The following is a 14,556-nucleotide window of genomic DNA, read 5'->3' on the forward strand; positions in this document are numbered from 1 at the left end:
CATTGACACCTTGCAAATGGATGACAAGACACAAAAGGTCATAGCTAAAGAGGCTGGCTGTTCAGAGCTCTGTGTACAAGCACATTAATAGAGAGGCGAAGGGAAGGAAAAGATGTGGTAGAAAAAAGTGTACAAGCAACAGGGATAACCGCACCCTGGAGAGGATTGTAAAACAAAACCCATTCAAATAATGTGGGGGAGATTCACAAAGAGTGGACTGAAGCTGGAGTCAGTGCTTCAAAAACCATCATGCACAGACGTATGCAAGACATGGGTTTCAGCTGTCGCATTCCTTGTGTCAAGCCACTCTAGAACAAGACACAGTCAGAAGCGTCTCACCTGGGCTAAAGACAAAAAGGACTGCTGCTGAGTTATGTTCTCTGATGAAAGTACATTTTGCATTTCCTTTGGAAATCAAGGTCCCAGAGTCTGGAGGAAGAGACGAGAGGCACAGAATCCGTGTTGCTTGAAGTCCAGTATAAAGTTTGCACAGTCAGTGATGGTTTGGGGTGCCATGTCATCTGCTGGTGTTGGTCCACTGTGTTTTCTGAGGTCCAAGGTCAACACCGCCGTGTACCTGGAAGTATTAGAGCACTTCAAGCTTCCTGCTGCTGACCAACTTTATGGAGATGCAGATTTCATTTTCCAACAGGACTTGGCACCTGCACACAGTGCCAAAGCTACCAGTACCTGGTTTATGGACCATGGTATCCCTGTTCTTAATTGGCCAGCAAACTCGCCTGACCTTAACCCTATAGAAAATCTATGGGGTATTCAGAAGAGGAAAATTCGATACGCCAGACCCAACAATGCAGAAGAGCTGAAGGCCACTATCAGAGCAACCTGGGCTCTCATAACACCTGAGCAGTGCCACAGACTGATCGACTCCATGCCACGCCACATTGCTGCAGTAATTCAGGCAAAAGGAGCCCCAACTAAGTATTGAGTGCTGTACATGCTCATACTTTTCATGTTCATACTTTTCAGTTGGCCAACATTTCTAAAAATATGTTTTTTTGTATTGGTCTTAAGTAATATTCAAATTTTCTGAGATACTGAATTTGGGATATTCATTAGTTATCAGTTATAATCATCACAATCAAAAGAAATGAACATTTGAAATATATCATTCTGTGTGTAATGAATTAATATAACATACAAGTTTCACTTATTGAATGGAATTACTGAAATAAATCAACTTTTTGATGATATTCTAATTTCATGACCAGTACCTGTATAGTTAAAGCATGTGAAACGTATTCACAGCGTGATACCATGTAAATAAACAGGTCTGCCTAGCATTTTTTAGGTTCCCAAGATTTTTATAGAGTACTATGGCTTTTCCTACAGCTCCAGTGAACTTCCATGACATCTAATAGCAGGATTAGTGAATTATTTTGAAAACATGTTCATACTGTCAATCTTGACTGATATGTTTAACCATGACTTCTCTATAACTGTGTCTAAAATATAATCTCACCGCCTCAGTAGACTCTTCCAGTCCTCTCAGGACCGCCCAGATTGCCTTGATCTCTTGGTCCATCTTGACCTCCAGCATTCTGGTGACTGCAGAGAGCTGCAGGTAGTTCTTCTCCTGCTTCTGTTTGTGGTTCTGCAGCAGCTCCTCTTGATTCTGCTGTTTCTTCTGTCTCTTTTTTAACAGAGCCATCAAGGTGTCCTGATTGCTCTTCAGCATTGTGATGGTGTTTTCCATCAGGGTCACCTTCTGTCTCAGCAGAGACAGATTTTGAGTCTCTATGGGCTCCCTCTATAGAAGATGCAGAGAAAGAGATGGCCATGGTATCACATTACAGAGGAAAGTAAATACACTTTAGTAGCAAATGTTTTAACTAAATTCCTAAAAGAGTGATGAAGCTCAGATCTTTAAATATATTCCATGAGAAAGGATGCTCCTACTTACAGTGACGAAAGGGGCTGTCTTTGGACTAGGGAAACAGAAACAGTCCATGATGTCTGTCTATATGGACAACCTGGTGAAGGGAAAAAAAGATCAATGCAATATAGTCAAATCATTTGGGATTTTTCATGAATTCTGACTACAGGTATTAGACATTTTGCTTTGGATTCCACTTAAATCATTAGACATCTATTTAGATTGAACTTACTTTGTCTACCGATGGAATAATACTCTAATTTCACAGTTAATTTTGGTTCATGTTCATAAAAGTAGCCTAATCTGTTTGCACTCCAACACAAATGTTCTAGAATCTGACAAGGGTTGGAATGCAGTTGACATCATTTTATTATGACACGTGACACAATGCTTGGCCAATGAAATTCTATTAACACACCCATTTAGAATAAAACAATGCCTAATTTGGAGTCATATTAGTTGGAGTTTCACATTCAGATACCTTGGTCATGACCAGCATATGGTTTCCCCTTCATTTTCCTTATACACAGATTTATTTATTGACAAATGCAGTCTGACTATACATCACAATAATATGTCTAGCCTAGAGGTTCAATCAACCGTTTTCTCTGACAGTGTTTTTTTCACAATTGCTTACCAAGTGTGACCATGTTGTCATACAGAAAATGCTGCCATTTATTATACCAAACTAAAACAATCCCAAATCTAACACTCTCCACACACATTACAGGTGTGAACACTAACACGAATAATTACTCAACTAACAATCAGTCTGTTGACATGAATGAAAGGGACACGTGTACATTTACTTGTGTTTTCAACCATGGGTGACAACTCCCGAAAGGTAGAGGAAGAATAAGGATGAGAGGGTGAGATTGGGGACGAGGGAGAAGAAGATCAACAACAAGAACAATCATCTGAAATGAGATACGGGTTACTGTAATTGACCGTGTCCTTGTACATGGCATGACACTGAGGGGAGCTGGAATGAGAGTAACATCAAACTTCAGCCGTCTCAGTGTTGCATCTGTTGTTATGCCTCTCAGAAATGCAAACAAGTTACTAGAAAATGATCTTTCTCTACAGTACTCTGAAACGGTATGAGCAGGACAAAAAGTTTGGGGTCACCTCGAAATGTCCTTGTTTTTGAAAGAAAAGTATTTTTTTTGTCCTATAAGATAACAGCAATTTGATCAGTAATAAATAGCCTAGTCCAGGCCTTGTTTTAGTCAGGTATGTTTTAATCGCAGTAATAAACACATTTAGTTCTCTTTTCCACACACTGAAATTAAAACGTTTCTTTATGTAGCCTTAGGACCTTCCCCACATTCCACTAACTCTACTTCTAAAGTTTTATTAATTTTAGTTTTGTTTTCAGGTATATATATATTTTTTTATCAGCTGACTGTGTAATCCTATATTATTTGGGATGGATATATTTAATGTAAAATGTTTTATAAAAAATGTGCTAGGTCCAATGTATAGGCTATATATCATACATTTCTTTTGATTGCAACAATAATCTAGATGTTCTATTTCACCGCATCTTCAATACTCACATCAGCCATTTTAGTTCTTATATATATTTTTTAATTAGACAAAGTAACTGCGTTTGTCACTGTCCAATATTTCCTACCATCCCAAACACACATAGATCAATATTATTCCCTATCTTTTTTGCCATTTTTCTCCTCACCCAATTTTGTGACGCCCATCTCCAAAGCAGGTGCAGGATGGACAAAGTCAGAACCATTGCTTCCTCCAGGAACGTTTCGCCCCGCCACGTGAGGCCGATGGTTACCACGGTGTTTGCTCAACACTGATGCTTTTCGCTGGTGCACACGAGGTTGAGGTAGACTAGCCATTCTCCAGCTACACAGCTGTTATTGAGTTCACACTGGAGTCTGTGCAGTGCGAGGTACTCCCGGCTATTTCCCAATGAGAGAAATGGCCTACAGTCGTGGCTAAAAGTTTTGAGAATGAAACAAATATATTTGTTCACAAAGTCTGCTGACTCAGTTTTTATGATGGCAATTTGCATATACTCCAGAATTTTATGAAGAGTGATCAGATTCATTGCAATTAATTGCAAAGTCCCTCTTTGCCACGAAAATAAACATAATCCCAAAAATAGAAGGCTTGAGGAAGCCCAAGAAGAAGGTTGCAGGACGCCCAAGAATGTCCAGGAAGCGCCAGGACCGTCTCCTAGAGTTGATTAATCTATGGGATCGGGGCACCACCAGTGCAGAGCTCAGGAATGGCAGCAGACAGGTGTGAGTGCATCTGCACGCACAGTGAGGCGAAGACTTTTAGAGGATGGCCTGGTGTCAAGAGGGGCAGCAAAGATGCCACTTCTCTCTAGGATAAACATCTGCAAAACGTACAGGGATTGGACTGCTGAGGACTGGGGTAAAGTCATTTTCTGTAACACTAACCTTGTCTTTGAGAAGACAAGATGAGTGTTACCATCAGTCCTGTGTCATGCCAACAGTAAAGCATCCTAAGACCATTCATGTGTGGAGTTTCTTCTCAGCCAAGGGAGTGGGCTCACTCACAATTCTGCCTAAGAACACAGCCATGAATAAAGAATGGTACCTGAACCTTCTCCGAGAGCAACTTCCCCCAACCATCCAAGAACAGTTTGGTGATGAACAATGACTTTTCCAGCATGATGGAGCACCTTGCCATAAGGCAAAAGTGATAACTAAGTGGCTCGGGGAACAAAACAACAACATTTTGGGTTCATGGCCAAGAAACTCCCCAGACCTTAATATCATTAAGAACTTGTGGTCAGGAGACCCCGGGGAAGACCTAGGACACGCTGGAGGGACTATGTCTCCCGGCTGGCCTGGGAACGCCCGGAAGAGCTGGAGGAAGTGTCTGGGGAGAGAGAATTCTGGGCTGCTGCCCCCGCGACCCGGCCCTGGATGAAGCGGAAGAAGATGATGATGAACTTGTGATCAATCCTCAAGAGGCAGGTGGCAAACAAAAACCCACAAAAACTCCAAGCATTGATTATGCAAGAATTGGCTGCCAACAGTCAGGAGTTAATTGACAGCATGCCTGGGCAGATTGCATTGGTCTTGAAAAAGAAGGGTAAACACTGCAAATATTGACTGTTTGCATAAACTTAATGTACTTGTCAATAAAGCCTTTGACATTATACATTATACAGTATACCATAGTAACATCTGACAAAAATATCTAAAAGCACTGAAGCAGCAGACTTTGTGAAAATTAATATTTGTGTCAGTCTCAAAACTTTTGGCCACGACTGTATGTGACACAGTAAGTAAAAAATAACTCTCTAACACTTACAGTTATTTAATAACCTGGTGATGTCACATTGCCTCATGTGACAATCAACCTCTGGGGGGTTTATGGATCATTATTGAGATAATAAACTGGGCAGGATATGTTTAAGGTGTTTATTTAACTTTCATTCATATTACTAAACAAATGTCTGTTTGACATTCATATTGAACATAATAGTGTGTGTGTGTGTGTGTGTGTGCATATGGGAGAATGTGTGTGTCTGCCCGTCAGTGTCTATGGTACATGTCTTTGTGTGTGCGTGTGTGTGTGTGCGTGTGTATGAGCGTGCATGTCTGTGTAAATGTCTGTATTAGCCCTGCAGCTCAGTGATGTCCCAGATGAAGTCCTTCATCCTCTCCTGGTAGAACCGGCCAAAACGTTCAACCTGGGCCACCGTCACTGAATCCTTCCGTCTCCTATTGTCCCTGAGAGAGAGAGAGAGATGGAGGGAAAGAACCGACAGAGAAGCAGATAGAGAAAACGATGGAGAGGAACAGAGAGGGAGATGTGTGTCATTCAGAAGCAGCTTCGGGATCTGACCACAGCATGAATGTACCACCGTCCAATCTGCAGCAATTAGGTGACTGCATGAACAAACAACCCTCTGGTGTTTGTCCATGGAGAACGTCGTCCTCACTTCTTTCCTCTTGTCTCCCTCTTATCCTCTCCTCTTTCTCTACTCTTCTCCTCTCTACTCTCCTCCCCTCTGCTCCTCTCCACACCTCCCCTCTGCTCCTCTCCACACCTCCCCTCGTTACCTTTGTGGAGGAACTTGCCCTTGTTTTTGTCCACAACGTCTTCAGACCTTAACTCGTAGTTGGCCTTGTCATCTTTCTCCATGTTGTTGAAGGTGACCAGTTCCACTACACTGTCAATCGCTGAACCAGACAGATTCTTCCCAAGGAACTCTGCCAGACACATTACCACCGACCTCACATCCTGTTTCGGGAGGAAACATCCAATAATAACGTGAAACATGAAAGAGCTGAGCCATGTGCAACTAGATTACTGCAGGCAGCAGTGCATGTTTTTGACCATGATGAAACCAGTGACTCATAAGCACTGTGACCAAAAGAGTGCCTTGATACAGCCCAGCAATACATTATAATGGTCATATCAAACACTCCTCCTAAGGGCCTTATTGCCATTATAAACCAGGCACCATCAATGGAATAATAAAAAACCACAACCCAACTCTCAGCCAATCAATGTTTAAGACTCAAGCACTTCAGCCAGTCAGCACCCAGGAGCCAAACTATCTGGTTAACAATTGTGTAAGTACATTGATGTCACATTCGGAACGTGACGTTTCCGTTGCCGGGAACAACACGGAGGAGTCAAAAGAGTGGCTCTGTGTGGTGTTGAGATCAACGCAGATTCTACCTGGTGTTCTTTACCTCTGACTCCGACTCCTGATTTAGCATCCCGGCCAAGGGTGTTACAATATATATATATTACTAGAATATCCTACTACAGCATAGTATAACATTACAGAATTCTGAATAGTACAGATCACCTGGGACAGATAATTTGACAGTCACTAGGCTAATTTAGGTCCCAGTCAGGTGTGGGCTAGCCTCCAAATTCCCTGCCACACTGTGAAAGGCGACAGACAAAACAAAACAGACGTTTAAGATCTGCAGTTCATCCCCAGTCGTATTGAAGTACTGATTACATTTCTCCATAATTGTTGGGACACTGTACAGTTGTGAATAAAAACAGAATGCAATGATGTGGAATTTTCAATACAACATAGATGACATATCAAATGTTTAAACTGAGAAAATGTATCACTTTAAGGGAAAAATAAGTAGATTTTAAATTTCATGGCATCAACACATCTCAAGAAAGTTGGGACAAAGGCCATGTTTACCACTGTGTGGCATCCCCTCTTCTTTTTATAACAGACTGCAAACGTCTGGGGACTGAGGAGACAAGTTGCTCAAGTTTATGAATAGGAATGTTGTCCCATTCTTGTCTAATACAGGCTTCTAGTTGCTCAACTGTCTTAGGTCTTCTTTGTTGCACCTTCCTCTTTATAATGCGCCAAATGTTTTCTATAGGTGAAAGATCTGGACTGCAGGCTGGCCATTTCAGTACCCGGATCCTTCTTCTATGCAGCCATGACATTGTAATTGATGCATTATGTGGTCTGGCATTGTCATGTTGGAAAATGCAAGGTCTTCCCTGAAAGAGACGACATCTGGATGGGAGCATATGTTGTTCTAGAACTTGGATATAACTGTCAGCATTGATGGTGCCTTTCCAGATGTATAGGCTGCCCATGCCACACCCACTCACGCAATCCCATACCATCAGAGATGCAGGCTTCTGAACTGAGCGCTGATAACAACTTGGGTTGTCCTTGTCCTCTTGAGTCCGGATGACATGGCGTCCCAGTTTTCCAAAATGAACTTCAAATTTTGATTAGTCTGACCACAGAACACTTTGCCACAGTCCATTTTAAACGATCCTTGGCCTAGAGAAAACGCCTGCGCTTCTGGATCCTGTTTACATACAGCTTCTTTTTTGACCTATAGAGTTTTAGCCGGCAACGGCAAATGGCACAGTGGATTGTGTTCACCGACAATGTTTCTGGAAGTATTCCTGAGCCCATGTTGTGATTTCCATTACAGTATCATTCCTGTATGTGATGCAATGCCTTCTGTGGGCCTGAAGATCACAGGCATCCAGTATGGTTTTCCGGCCTTGACCCTTACGCACAGAGATTGTTCCAGATTCTCTGAATCTTTGGATGATATTATGCACTGTAGATGATGATAACTTCAAACTCTTTGCAGTTATTCTCTGAGAAACTCCTTTCTGATATTGCTCCACTATTTTTCGCCGCAGCATTGGGGGAGTTGGTGATCCTCTGCCCATCTTGACTTCTGAGAGACACTGCCACTCAGAGAGGCTCTTTTTATACCCAATCATGTTGCCAATTGAGATAATAAGTTGCAAATTGGTCCTCCAGCGGTTCCTTATCTGTACATTGAACTTTTACTGCCTCTTGTTGCTACCTGTCCCAACTTTTCTGGAATGTGTAGCTCGCTTGAAATCCAAAATGAGGCAATATTTGGCATGACATTACAAAATGTCTCAATTTCAACATTTGATATGATATCTATATTCTATTGTGAATTAAATATAAGTTTATGAGATTTGTAAATTATTCCATTCCTTTTTTACTCACAATTTGTACAGTGTCCCAACTTTTTTGTACAGTTGTATTTTATATATTACATTTCTGACTGACTGCATTTATATTTATTGTTAATGCATTGATAAATATATAAATGTATGAAGGCATCTTTGTAAACGCCTTCTTTGTGAAATGCATATGACACAAAATATACTTTTTATTGTCCAGTTCTGACACATTGATGGCTTCATGATTCATGATGTAGCTGGAAATGTGAAATAGTATGTACATAATTATCACATTGAGTTAATTTGAATTACACATCAAATACATTCATCAAACTTAAATGCAAACTTAGGTGCAAGAATCCATGGGATGGGGGTTCTCCTGTGACATAACAACACTGTATGCATATGGCAGCAGATATAATCACATGGTAAGTACTTTCATATTTTTTACTGTGGTCAGCCATATTGTCCACCATCTTGTATTATTTCTCTTAGTTTTAAACACCCTGTAGGGAGACACCTATTAGACACATTTACGCCTCTGGCCTGGTCATACAAAGTTATTGTTGATTTTATGTAGATTTTTAGAGGTTTCATGAAATCTTCACTTTAAAAACATCCAAAATGGCAGACATGATAGGTTCTTGATGCAATTTTGTACATCCTGGGGAATGAGGCATGCACACAAAGAATCAGAATTCTAGGTCAATTGGGGTGGAAATTGTATATTTGTGGGAAAAATGCATTAAACAAAAACGGACTCAGATTATACCGCACCAAGTCAAAGATAGGGAAATATCCCGTGCTTAATTTGTGCCGGATCCAGATCCGGGACCTCGGGATCCAGATCCGGAACATGGCGACTCATATCCTGTTCCTATTGGGACATACTTCATTTCACAGATAAGGTTTTCTGTCTGAATAAGTTTAATACATAAGAGTTTGACCAAAAAAGTGCGTTGATGCAGTATGCACATTATGAGAGAGAAGGTGAGTATGAGGGACAGTTTAAGAGAGTATGGTACTCAGAAGTTTTAGCGTATTGTTAATTTACTTGAAGGCTACGGGGCTGGCTGGTTGGTTGGATATAGGTCTGTCGTGTCTCTGACCCACAATCCAGTACAGTAGGTGGCGTTAATGCACAATTGAACTAAAGTTGGATGCTAACTGCCGCTAAACACCAATGAAGCCGAATTTGTCTGGTACTTCTCATTTGTCTCGCTCTGAAGGAATCCGCTTGTTTCCTCATACTAAAAGGTGAGTTTTACCAGATTATGATTTGGCCATTAATTTTAGATTATTATCTGGTGGCTAACACAAACTGACCTTTGTCATAGCGCTGACGTTAGCAACGTTGATACGTTAGCTCTTTGACGTTAGTTAGCACTATGTGCTATAACCGAGTAGCTAGCCAGTTATCAACGGTTTAAAACGCTTAAGAACGCTAGTTGGCGTAAGTCAAGACTCGACTCTACGTTAAGTTTTTTGGTTTTTAACACTGGATGAAAGAATCCAGTGAATATGTGTACCTTAGAATACTTACGTGTTGTGAATGGGAGTAAAAACTGGAAAAAACTTCCAGGATTTGGCAAAACAGCCGAGAAAGGTACTGTGGTAGCTAGCAATGCCACTGACTATCAACACTACAATACACAAAATATATATAAACAATATTTGCTATAAACAGCTATTTACAAAATTATTAGTTGATTTCAATTACTTTACTTAATAAATATCTCTATATACTAGTTACTCTCGTTTTGAAGATGCTTCGACGGTTTCCAGTGGTAAAAGGCTCACTAAACCAACGGTTTTTATCCATAGACTGTTTTTATCCGTTGGAAATTGTGCTCGAGCAAACACTATAAATGCTCGATAAACTATACTGTGCTCGAGACACTATGCTGATCTCTCACATGAACCATTAATTCAGCCCCTGATTACACTGTTGATTTGGGAAGTTGCAATACAGATTTATTTTATTCATCTAGACATGGCTAGATAGATTGTTTCAGGCTACTGGAAGTACAGTTGTTGTTGTTGGTGTTGTGGTAACTGTTATTCACCTTGTGCCAAACAGATGACTACATCTAGCTTTGGTACTTACCTCCCAGAGATCTGCTGTCCTGCTGGTCTCATCTTGGCTGAGGACCTCTTTGAGGTAAGAACTCATCATCCGTTGTGGTAAAGATCAGATATATTTTCTCCACTTTATCTTGATCTCCTGTTGTGCCTCTTGTGACCCAATCAAAATACTTGCTGATTTGAAATCAAAATTAACGTTACAATTGCAGAGAAGGCAATTGCTAACTTTTCAAAGTGTTGATGGGGAGGGGTTCACCACTCTGAAAGACTGCACAGACCATAGACTGTAAAAAAAAATGGACGACGCCCTTTCGCTCTTTTCCATTGGTGAAAACTGAAGCCGCCAGTGTCCCGATACGGCGCTGACATCTTGGACTTGCGTCTGCGCAGATAGCGATCTTGGGACCAGTTCTGCGCAGTAGCGAGCAGGAAGTAAAGCCGCGAAATCAACGGCCCCACCCCTGTGCCCCGCCCTCACTCTCCCTCGCAGAATGCGCATACCGTAATCAATCGCAAGTCCAAGTACAGTACAACCTTTGCTTGTTAAACCTAGACGATATGTTATAGCCTAACTTACATCATGTTTAACCTTAATTTACAATAGGCCTAATACAAAAATAATTGGTAACTTCTAGCTAACGATCACCTGCTAGCTATTAACATGGCTATTAACGAGGCTTGTTGTCTTTTAGCTAACGTTAGCTAGCCCATTACATTTATTTACTAATTAAATAGCTTATAAATTTAACTTACCGAAAAAAATTCAAAGATCGATTGGAAATGCCAGATCGGTTAGCACAATGTACTGCAGAACAACCCATTATGTCCGTGTGAAATTATATCAATTATAGAAATTTAGAGATTAAATGTAAAGTTCCAATCTCCTCAGTCCTCCGAAGATTCAGTGGCTCCTCGGCTCAGATATCTGTCAATCACAGCTGTGAATCACGACGTCACACCACCGTTTTTAGAGCATTAACCCTTTGACGCGTACGATCACACCTGTGTGATCAGTCTAGAGTGGTCCCTGAAGCGTACGATCACACCGGTGTGATTAGAACGTATTGTTTAGAACGCATCATTAGAACGCCTAGGTACGAGTGACGTAACAATGGCTGGTCAGACCGCGCTGTTATTTACTCACATTTAGCTCAAACAGCGTTTATAACTTCATTTCCTGATTGTAATTGTTTCAAGACCACACTATGTTATTAACCAGGTAGCAAGCATAAAAAAGTGTTACTTACGTACCAACAGGTAGCCAACACTAGAAGTTAGATTTTCTACAATAAACATAATACGCAAAAACGAATTATATTAGCGACTACTATAGAGCATCTAACCATTTCCTGAAAGAGCTGACAACCTGTCAAAATCATTGTGTAAAAACTTTCAAGTTACGTTACCTGTTGAGGGTGTTGCTATGCTTTTTATCAATCAAAGATAAAGAAAGGTGAGTAACTCTAAGACCTGATGGTCATTTACATTTGCCAGTCTTTCGGACAGATTTGCCATCCTGGGAAAACTATGATCTTCATTTTAGCTGCACTGCATTACAGGTCAAACTTTGTTAGCTAGCGGGTAGCTGACGTTTGCTAGCGGTTAGCTGACGTTTGCTAGCTAGCTACTGTTACACATAAACCAGCTCTTTGCAGCTCTTTGAATTTGAGTCAAAAAGAGAAGCTTGCAATGCAATGTATTTAGTGTTCCTTACCTGGCAAAGTGACTTCATGTCAACCGTCTGAACGCCACTCAATGCATGTAGCTAACGTGGGGTTAATCCAGTCAGTTTGTTTTGGTAGGGTTCACGCACAATAGTTCAATTGGCAGATCTAGTAGCAAACCGATGGCGCAAACTAAAACAGTATTACAGCACTACTTTTGTTGAGAAAAAAGCTCGTAATCTTAAAATCTACCTTTTCACTGATCGCATTTGTCCATTACTAAATGCAAGAATCGGAATCTATAATTTTTTGAGAGCTTCTGAATAATTACGTAAAACTATTTACACACCACCTATTGCCTGATAGATTGCATATGTTTTATTGATACAACAAGTGAAGCGTTTCAGTATCTTTCTCGCTGCGATCTTTAGAAATAGGACAGCATTTTTAAGATTGGTTCATAATTATTCAATATACATTTTTAACAGTTACTACCTGTAGAAGTTTGTTAATATAATTTAAATAAAAAATTAGATGCATAACTAGTAAGCAGCGTGGTGTTTTTGGGAAGCTGCAGATTAAATGTTTTGTGACGTCACAATCAAATTCTGGAACTCTGAGTGAGTGCTGAACTCACGCGCAAAAAAACTCACTCTGGGGGGCCGTTAAGGCATATTTGAAACTCACGCGTGAAAAGGTTAAATAACTATCTAAAAACCAACTTATTTTAAAAACAAACTCTTGAATTTACATTAGCGTGATACAAACTACAGTAAATGACAGAAATCAGCTTCGGAAAAAAGATATTTGAAGGGTAATTTAATTGTTTAGTTGGTCTCGCGTCCCATTGAATAACATGGGGAGGGCGGGGTTTATGACCTATACTGGGACCACTCACCAGGGGGCGATCGAGACGTTTTGGCTTCACTTTTCAGGGCTTGTGCGGCACGCTTGGCACAGACAAATAGGGCAACAATTGTTATCAGTGGACAGTGCAAAAGTCAGCATCCCTGATGGTTTGGGGGTGCATTAGTGCACATGGCATGGGTGACTGGGTCTTCTGTGAAAGCACCATTAATGCTGAACAATACGTACAGGTTTTGGATTAGTGACGTGCACATCATGAACTATTTGTTCTTTTTGAACAGCATCACGCCGAGAGACCAGACGGTGGCCTTGTGCCCGTTGTACAGGTCTTTGGTGAAACACTTCGGCGGGCAGTACTCAACGGTGCCTGAGACAGAGGGGTGTGTTCTTTTGGGCGTTACTTCACCAGAAGCCCCTCCCCCCCCATCATTCTTAAGCCGGTCTCACCAGAATACTCGAGGTACGGGTCCTCCTTCAGCAGGTTGCAGCAGCCGAAGTCGATCAGCTTCACCTGGAGAGTGTCCGTTTGAAGGAGCAGGTTCTCCCCTTTGACGTCCCGGTGCAGGTAGCCGCGGTCTCGGCACGCCAGCACCGCCTGTTTTATGATGCCCCTCGCCGTGTCCTCGCTGAAGGCCCCGCCCGCCACGGTTCACAAGTAGTCGTACACGTCTGCTCACGGCGTGGGATGCTCCATGACCAGGGCGATCTGGTCGGGCTGGTTGAACCAATCCAGAAGCCCCGCGATGGGTCACACTCCGGGGGCTGGGACATGACCAAATGCAGGGCCATCTCCAGGGGCAGTCTGTGTGACGTTTCGGGCTAAAGGGGGGAGGTCGGTTAACACAGAGTCATGATGTTCCAGGCTAAGCCAGGTTGGTCAACACACATGCAAAATGTTCTAGGCTAAAGAGAAGTTGATAAGCACACTGCATTGGTCTGAATGTGCTTGCTGTTGCTAGGTAGACCAACACTCACAGACTGATTCCAATCTATCCGACAATAGACTGACCAGCATTGACTGTGACTTACTAATGTTAAGTACTCATCATCATGAGCCTTAGGGATGAACTTCAGGGCCACCTGGCAAGGAAGAACACTGCTGTGAATAATTAACCTTAGTGTGCTAGTGTGTCGTAGTGCAAAAGGACAGACGACAATGGAGGAAAGACAGAGGAAAGGTACAAGAAAGGGAAGAGATAGGAAAGCAAGGGGAACAAGGGAAGAGAGAGGAAAGCAAGGGGAACGAGGGAAGAGAGAGGAACATGTTGAGAGAGAAGAGGGACAGAGCAGAGAGGAATGGAAAAAAGCAAGGGGAAAGAAAGTGGTAGAAAGTGGACTGTGAAGTGTGGATAAAGGAATGACATTAGATAGGGAAGAGTGTTTTGTGAGTAAAAGACGATAAGGATTACATCCTGCTTCCTGTTTTCCATCCTGCTTCCGTGTCCCTTCATAGACAGACCCAAAGCCACCTTGTCCCAGCATCTTGCCTACATCGTAGAGCGAGGAGAAGCTGGCTGCAAAAGGACATAAAGCATTCACAAATTGTTTCTGACTGGCCCAAATCCCAAGATATCTCAA

This window comes from Esox lucius, chromosome 24 (genome assembly GCF_011004845.1).
Source record: "Esox lucius isolate fEsoLuc1 chromosome 24, fEsoLuc1.pri, whole genome shotgun sequence".
In the NCBI taxonomy this organism is placed as follows: domain Eukaryota; kingdom Metazoa; phylum Chordata; class Actinopteri; order Esociformes; family Esocidae; genus Esox; species Esox lucius.